This window comes from Pseudorca crassidens, chromosome 12 (assembly GCF_039906515.1).
Source record: "Pseudorca crassidens isolate mPseCra1 chromosome 12, mPseCra1.hap1, whole genome shotgun sequence".
NCBI classification, from domain to species: domain Eukaryota; kingdom Metazoa; phylum Chordata; class Mammalia; order Artiodactyla; family Delphinidae; genus Pseudorca; species Pseudorca crassidens.
The window spans coordinates 28,650,628-28,660,031 of NC_090307.1; positions in this window are offsets into that span (position 1 = coordinate 28,650,628).

The following is a 9,404-nucleotide window of genomic DNA, read 5'->3' on the forward strand; positions in this document are numbered from 1 at the left end:
ACCTTTATTGGAGTATAATTGCTTTACAATGGTATGTTAGTTTCTGCTGTATAATTAAGTGAATCAGCTATGCATATACATATATCCCCATATCACCTCTCTCTTTTGTCTCCCTCCAACACTCCCACCCCTCTGGTTGGACACAAAGCACCGAGCTGATCTCCCTGTACTATGCGGCTGCTTCCCACTAGCTATCTATTTTATATGTGGTAGTGTATATAAGTCCATGCCACTCTCTCACTTCGTCCAAGTTTACGCTTCCCACTCCCTGTGTCTTCAAGTCCATTCTCTACGTCTGCTCTTTATTCCTGTCCTAACCCTAGGTTCGTCAGAACCTTTTTTTTTTCTTTAAGATTCCATATATATGTGTTAGCATATGGTATTGGTTTTTCTCTTTCTGACTTACTTCACTCTGTATGACAGACTCCAGGTCCATCCACCTCACTACAAATAACTCAATTTCACTTTTTTATGGCTGAGTAATATTCTATTGTATATATGTGCCACATCTTCTTTATCCATTCATCTGTCGATGGACACTTAGGTTGCTTCCATATTTTGGCTATTGTAAATAAAGCTACAATGAACAATGTGGCACATCACTCTTTCTGAATTATGGTTTTCTCAGGGTATATGCCCAGTAGTGGAATTGCTGGGTTGTATCGTAGTCTTATTTTTAATTTTTTAAGGAACCTCTGTACTGTTCTCCATAGTGGCTGTACTAATTTACATTCCCACCAACAGTGCAAGAGAGTTCCCTTTTCTACACACCCTCTCCAGCATTTATTGTTTGTAGATTTTTTAATGTTGGCTATTCTGACCAGCGTGATGTGGTACCTCATTGTAGTTTTGATTTGCATTTCTCTAAGGATTAGTGATGTTGACCATCCTTTCATGTGTTTCTTGGCAATCTGTATATCTTCTTTGGAGAAATGTCTGCTTAGGTCTTCTGCCCCTTTTTGTATTGGGTTGTTTTTGTTTGTTTGTTTGTTTGTTTTTTCAGTACACAGTCCTCTCACTGTTGTGGCCTCTCCCGTTACGGAGCACAGGCTCCCGACGCACAGGCTCAGCGGCCATGGCTCACGGACCCAGCCGCTCCGCGGCATGTGGGATCTTCCCGGACCGGGGCACGAACCCGTGTCCCCTGCATCGGCAGACGGACTCTCAACCACTGCGTCACCAGGGAAGCCCTGGGTTGTTTGTTTAATTGATATTGAGCTGCATGAGCTGTTCGTATATTTTGGAGATTAATCTTTTGTCAGTTGCTTCACTTGCAAATAGTTTCTCCCATTCTGGGAGTTGTCTTTTCATCTTCTTTATGTTTTCCTTTGCTGTGCAAAAGCTTTTAAGCTTCATTAGGTCCTATTTGTTTATTTTTGTTTTTATTTCCATTTCTCTAGGAGGTGGGTAAAAATGGTCTTGACTTCATTTATGTCATAGAGTGCTCTGCCTATTACTCTAAGAATTTTATAGAGTTTTATAGTGTCTGGCCTTACATTTAGGTCTTTAATCCATTTTGAGTTTATTTTTGTGTATGGTGTTAGGGAGTGTTCTAATTTCATTCCTTTACATGTAGCTGTCTTTACATGTAGCTGTCTTTTCTTGATTTTATATTCTTTCCTCATTTATCAAAGATAAGGTGATGATATGTGCATGGGTTTTTCACTGGAATTTCTATCCTGCTCCATTGATATATATTTCTGTTTTGGGGCCAGTCCTACACTGTCTTGATTACTGTAGCTTTGTAGTATAGTCTGAAGTCAGGTGGCAATATCCCTGCAGTTCCGTTTTTCGTTCTCAAGATTGCTTTGGGCTACAGTAATGCTAAACATCACTAATCATTAGAGAAATGCAAATCAAAACTATAATGAGGTATCACCTCACATCAGTCAGAATGACCATCATCAAAAAATGTACAAACAATAAATGCTGCAGAGGGTGTGGAGAAAAGGGAACCCTCTTGCACTGTTGGTAGGAATGTAAATTGATACAGCCACTATGGAGAACAGGATGGAAGTTCCTTAAAAAATTAAAAATAGGACTACCACATGACCCAGCAATCCCACTACCGGGCATATACCCTGAGAGAACCATCATTCAAAAAGAGTCATGTACCACAATATTCATTGCAGCTCTATTTACAATAGCCAGGACATGGAAGCAACCTAAGTGTCCATCAACAGATGAATGAATAAAGATGTGGCACATATGTACAATGCAATATTACTCAGCCATAAAAAGAAAAGAAATTGAGTTATTTGTAGTGAGATGGATGGATCTAGAGTCTGTCATATAGAGTGAAGTAAGTCAGAAAGAGAAAAAAAAATACTGTTTGCTAACACATATATATGGAATCTAAAAAAAAAAAGAAACAAGGTTATGAAGAACCTACAGCCAGGAGAGGAATAAAGACACAGATGTAGTGAATCAACTTGAGGAAACAGGGAAGGGGAAGGGGAAGCTGGGACAAAATGAGAGAGTGGCATGAACATATATACACTACCAAATATAAAATAGATACCTAGTGGGAAGCAGTCGCATAGCACAGGGAGACCAGCTTGGTGCTTTGTGACCACCAAGAGGGGTGGGAAGGGAGGGAGGAAGGGAGACACAAGAGGGAGGAGATATGGGGATATATGTTTATATATATCTGATTCACTTCGTTATAAAGTAGAAACTAAAACACCATTGTAAGGCAATTATACTCCAATAAACTGTTAAAAAAAAAAGATTGTTTTGGCTATTGGGGGTCTTTTGTGTTTCCATACAAATTTTGAAATTGTTTGTTCTAGCTCTGTGAAAAATGCCATTAGTAGTTTCATAGGGATTGAATTGAATCTGTAGATTGCTTTGGGTAGTATAGTCATTTTCACAATGTTGATTCTTCCAATCCAAGAATGTGGTATATCTCTCCATTGGTTTGTATCATCTTTAATTTCTTTCATCAGTGTCTTATAGTTTTCTGCATACAGGATTTTGTCTCCTTAGGTAGGTTTATTCCTAGATATTTTATTCTGTTTGTTGCAGTAGTAAATGGGAATATTTCCTTAATTTCTCTTTCAGATTTTTCATGATTAGTGTATAGGAATGAAAGAGATTTCTGTGCATTAATTTTGTATCCTGCTACTTTACCAAATTCATTGATTAGCTCTGGTAGTTTTCTAGTAGCATCTTTAGGATTCTGTATGTATAGTATCATGTCATGTGCAAACAGTGACAGTTTTACTTCTTCTTTTCTGATTTGCATTCCTTTTATTCCTTTTTCTTCCCTGATTGCTCTGGCTAAAACTTCCAAAACTATGTTGAATAAGAGTGGTGAGAGTGGGCAGCCTTGTCTTCTTCCTGATCTTAGTGGACATTGTTTCACTTTTTCACCATTGAGGACAAGGTTGGCTGTGGGTTTGTCATATATGGCCTTTATTATGTTGAGGGAAGTTCCCTCTATACCTGTTATCTGGAGGGATTTTATCGTAAATGGGTGTTGAATTTTGTCACAAGATTTTTGTGCATCTATTGAGATGATCATATGGTTTTTCTCCTTCAGTTTGTTAATATAGTTTATTACATTGATTGATCTGTGTATATTGAAGAAACCTTGCATTCCTGGGATAAAGCCCACTTGATCATGTTGTATGATCCTTTAAATGTGTTATTGGATTCTATTTGTTATTATTTGTTGAGAATTTTTGCATCTGTGTTCTTCAGTGATATTGGCCTGTAGTTTTCTTTTTTGAGTGACATCTTTTTCTGGTTTTGGTATCAGGGTGATGGTGGTCTTATAGAATGAGTTTGGTAGTGCTCCTCCCTCTGCTATATTTTGGAAGTGTTTGAGAAGGATAGGTGTTAGCTCTTCTCTAAATGTTTGATAGAATTTACCTGTGAAGCCACCTGGTCCTGGGCTTTTGTTTGTTGGAAGATTTTTAATCACAGTCACAATTTCAGTGCTTGTGATTGATCTGTTTATATTTTCTATTTCTTCCTGGTTCAGTCTCAGAAGGTTGTGCTTTTCTAAGAATCTGTCCCTTTCTTCCACGTTGTCCATTTTACTGACATATAGTTTTTTGTAGTAATCTCTCATGATCTTTTGTATTTCTGCAGTGTCAGTTACTAGTTCTCCTTTTTCATTTCTAATTCTATTGATGTGAGTCTTCACCCTTTTTTTCTTGATAAGTCTGACTAATGGTTTATCAATTTTGTTTATCTTCTCAAGAACCACCTTTTAACTTTGTTGATCCATGCTATCATTTCCTTCATTCCTTTTTCATTTATTTCTAATCTGATCTTTATGATTTCTTTACTTCTGCTAAATTTAGGAGTTTTCTTGTTCTTCTTTCTCTAATTGCTTTAGGCTAAGGTTCGGTTGTTTATTTGAGATGTTTCTTGAGGTAGGATTGTACTGCTCTAAACTTCCCTCTTAGAATTGCTTTTGCTGCATCCCATAAGTTTTGGGTCATTGTGTTTCCTTTCTCATTTGTTTCTAGGTATTTTCTGATTTCCCCTTTGATTTCTTCAGTGATATCTCGGATATTTAGTAGTGTATTGCCTAGCCACCATGTGTTTGTAGCTTTTATAGACTTTTTTCTGTTTTTGATATCTAGTCTCATAGCGTTGTCATCAGAAAAGATACTCAATAAGGTTTTAATTTTCTTAAATGTACCAAGGTTTTATTTGTGACCCAAGATATGATCTCTCCTGGAGAATGTTCCATGAGCATTTGAGAAAATAATTACTCTGTTGTTTTTTGGTGGAATGTCTACAAATGTCAATAAGTCCATCTTATTTAATGTATCATTTAAAACTTGTGTTTCCTTATTTATTTTCAATTTGGATGATCTGTCCATTGGTGAGAGCGAGGTGTTAAGGTCCCCTACTATTATTGTGTTACTGTCAATTTCCCCTTTTATAGCTGTTAGCATTTGCCTTATGTATTGAGGTGATCCTTTGTTGGGTGGACAAATATTTACAATTGTTATATCTTCTTCTTGGGTTGATCCCTTGATCATTATGTAGTGTTCTTCTTTGTCTCTTGTAATAGTCTTTATTTTGAAGTCCATTTTGTCTGATATGAGAATTGCTACTCTAGCTTTCTTTAGATTTCCATTTGCATGGAATATATTTTTCCATCCTCTCACTTTCAGTCTGTATGTGTCCCGGTGTCTGAAGTGGGTCTGTTGTAGACAGCATACATACGGGTCTTGTTTTTGTATCCATTCAGCCTGTCTTTGTCTTTTGGTTGGAGCATTTAATCCATTTACATTTAAGATAGTTAATGATATGTATGTTCCAATTACCATTTTCTTAATTGTTTTGGGTTTGTTATTGTAAGTCTTTTCCTTCTCTTGTGTTTCTTGCCTAGAAAAGTTCCTTTAGCATTTGTTGTGAAGCTCGTTTTGTGGTGCTGAATTCTCTTAACTTTTGCTTGTCTGTAAAGGTTTTAATTTCTCTGTAGAATCTGAAAGAGATCCTTGCTGGGTAGAGTAATCTTGGTTGTAGGTTTTTCTCTTTCATCACTTTAAATATGTACTGCCACTCCCTTCTGGATTGCAGTTTCCCTTGTATTTTATTTGGCTTTTCCCTTTCTGCTTTTAATATTTCTTATTTGTATTTAATTTTTGATAACTTGATTAATATGTGTCTTTGCTTGTTTCTCCTTGGATTTATCCTGTATGGGACTCTCTGCACTTCGTGGACTTTATTGACTATTTCTTTTCCCATATTAGGGAAGTTTTCGACTATAATGTCTGCAAATATTTTCTCAGTCCATTTTTTTTTTCTCTTCTTCTTCTGGGACCCCTATAATTCAAATGTTGGTGTGTTTAATGTTGTCCCAGAGGTCTCTGAGATTGTCCTTAATTCTTTTCATTCTTTTTTCTGCTTTCTGCTCTGCAGTAGTTATTTCCACTCTTTTATCTTCCAGGTCACTTATCTGTTCTCCCTCAGTTCTTCTGCTATTGATTCCTTCTGGAGAATTTTTAACTTCATTTATTGTGTTGTTTATCATTGTTTGTTTGCCCTTTAGCTCTTCTAGGTCCTTGTTAAACATTTCTTGTATTTTCTCCATTCTATTTCCAAAATTTTGGATATCTTTACTATCATTACTCTGAATTCTTTTTCAGGTAGACTTCCTATTTCCTCTTCATTTGTTTGGTCTTGTGGGTTTTTCCTTGCTCCTTCATCTGCTGTGTATTTCTCTGTCTTCTCATTTTGCTTAATTTACTGTGTTTGGGGTCTTCTTTTCTCAGGCTGCAGGCTTATAGTTCCCGTTGTTTTTGTTGTCTGCTCCCAGTTGGTAATGTTGGTTCAGGGCATTGTGTAGGCTTTCTGGTGGAGGGGACTGGTGCTTGTGTTCTGGTGGATAAAGCTAGATCTTATCTTTCTGATGTGCAGGACCATGTCTGGTGGTGTGCTTTGGGGTTTCCCTGAACTTAGTAGGATTTTAGGCAGCCTCTCTACTAATGGGTGAGGTTGTGTTCCTGTCTTGCTTGTTGTTTGGCATAGTGTGTCCAGCACTGTAGCTTGCTGGTCATTGAGTGGATCTGGGTCTTAGTGTTGAGATGGAGTTCTCTGAGAGAGAATCTCCATTTGATATTACATGTGGCTGGGAGGTCTGGTGGAGCAATACCCTGAACTCTGCTCTGTCACCTCAGAGACTCAGGCCTGACAGCTGGCCAGAGCACCAAGACCCTGTCAACCACAAGGCTCAGAAGAAAAGGGAGAAAAGGAAAGAATGAAAGAAAGGAAGAAGGAAAGAAAGAAAGAATGGATGAATGAATGAATGAATGAAAGAATGAATGAATGAAAGAAAAAGGAAAAGAAAATATGATTAGTAAAATTTAAAAATTATTAAAAATAAAAACGTAATAGAAAAAAAGAAAGGTAGAAGAAAGCAAGCAAACCAAAAAACAAGTCCACCATTGATAACAAGTGCTTTAAAAAAATACTAAAAAGAAATGAAAGCAAAACAAAAAATAAATGGACAGACAGAACTCTAGGTCAAACAGAAAAAGCAAAGCTATACAGACAAAATCACACAAAGAAGTGTACACATACACACTCATAAAAAGAGAAAAAGGAAAAAAAATGTATCCATATATATTAAAAAAAAAAAAGGAAAAGAGCAACCAAATCAATAAACATCTACCAATGATAATAAGCTCTAAATACTAAACTAAGTAAAACATAAAACCAGAAACAAATTAGATGCAGAAAGCAAACCCTAAGTCTACAGTTGCTCTCAAAGTCCACCACCCCAATTTTTGGATGATTCATTGTCTATTCAGGAATTCCAGAGATGCAGGGTACATCAAATTGATTGTGGAGATTTAATCCACTGCTCCTGAGGCTGCTGGGAGGAAATTTCCTTTCTCTTCTTTGTTCACACAGCTCCTGGGGTTCAGCATTGGATTTGGCCCTTACTCTGTATGTAGGTCACCTGTGGCCATCTGTTCTTTGCCCAGACAGGAGGGGATTAAAGGAGTGGCTGATTAGGGGGCTCTGGCTCACTCAGGCCAGGGGGAGGGAGGGGTAAGGAACGCATGGCGAGCCTGTGGCATCAGAGGCCTGTGTGATGTTGCAACAGCCTGAGGCACACCATGTGTTCTCTCTGGGAAGTTGTCCCTGGATCATGGGACCCTGGCAGTGGAGTTCTGCACAGGCTCTCAGGAGGGGAGGTGTGGATAGTGACCTTTGCTTGCACACAGGTTTCTTGGTGGCGGCAGCAGCAATCTTAATGTATCATACTCATCTCTGTTGACTGCGCTGATAGTCACAGCTTGCGGCCATCTGTGGAGCTCGTTTCAGTGGTGCTCTGAATCCCCTCTCCTCACGCATCCCGAAACAATGGTCTTTTACCTCTTAGGCAGTTTCAGACTTTTCGTCGGACTCCCTCTTGGCCAGCTGTGGTGCACTAGTCCCTTCAGGCTGTGTTTACACAGTCAACCTCAGTCCTCTCCCTGGGATCTGAACTCCAAAGCCCGAGCTTCACCTCCCAGCCCCCACTAGCCCCAGCGAGTGAGCAGAGAAGCCTCTTGGGCTGACGAGTGTTGGTTGGCACCGATCCTCTGTGTGGGAATCTCTCTGCTTTGCCCTCTGCACCTCTGTTGCTACACTCACCTCTGTGGCTCCAAAGCTTCCCCCCACCCCGTCCAACCCCCGTCTCTGCCAGTGAAGGGGCTTCCTAGTGTGTGGAAACTTTTCCTCCTTCACAGCTCCCTCCCAGAGGTGCAGGTCCTGTCCCTATTCTTTTGTCTCTGTTTTTCCTTTTTTCTTTTGACCTACCCCGGTATGTGGGGATTTTCTTGCCTTTTGGGAAATCTGAGGTCGTAACCAGCGTCCAGTAGGTGTTCTATAGGAGTTGTTCCACATGTAGATGTATTTTTGATGTATTTATGGGTAGGAAGGTGATCTCCATGTCTTACTCCTCCGCCGTCTTGAAGGCCCCCCCACAATAGATTCTTAAATATGTTCATTGCATGAATTAGCAAATGAGTAAATTGATCTTTTAAATTATAATATGCTATAAATTTTATATCAATATATGGCTACAGTAAATATCAGAGTATAGTTTTTAAGTTTTAGAAAGTTATTGGTGGTGCTAATTGGAAGACGGGGATTAGAGAATGATTTGGATGTCTAGAGAGTTTGGAAAACAAACTGCTCTTGAAAAAATTTCCTATAACTAGTAAATCAGTGAACATTAATCCCTTGACCTGAGAGTTAACATTCGAAGTAAAAAATTACTTTTTATTGTAGTAAGATATGCATAACATAAAATTGACCATTTAAACCATTTTTAAGTGTGCAATTCAGTGGCATTAAGTACATTCACAATATTGTGTAGCTATCACCACCTTCCATCTCCAGAACTTTTTCTCATCATCCCAACAGGAACTCTGTGCCCATAAACAAAATGTCCTCATTTCCCTCCCCTCAGTCCCTATAACCTCTATTATACTTTGTGTCTTTATGAATATGCCTATTCTAGGTACCTCGTGTAAGTGAAATCATGTTTAAAAATTGCATTTACATTGTCTAAATATTTGAAAACCAGATTGATAAATTAGAGGACAGAAATATCATGACTCTTAGTCCTCTTTTTTTTGTTTTCTTCTCTCCTTGTATTTAATAATATGGGAGGTAGGGTGACTGGCAAGGATTCAGTAAGGGGAACTGGAAAGAAATCTATATGTACAAATGGGGACACAGCCTTAGTGGTTGTTGTTCAGGGCAGTGTTTACATCCATCAATTGATTACACATGTATGAGAACCAGCTTAACATCCACTTTTCTCCCTCCTCCCACCTACTGCCCCTGCCTCTTGTCTTTTCCTTCCCTTGTTTAGTATCAGTGAGAACTGTCACATGAACAGATAAAAGTGGCAAAATAAGGTGAATTCATTAGGTGGT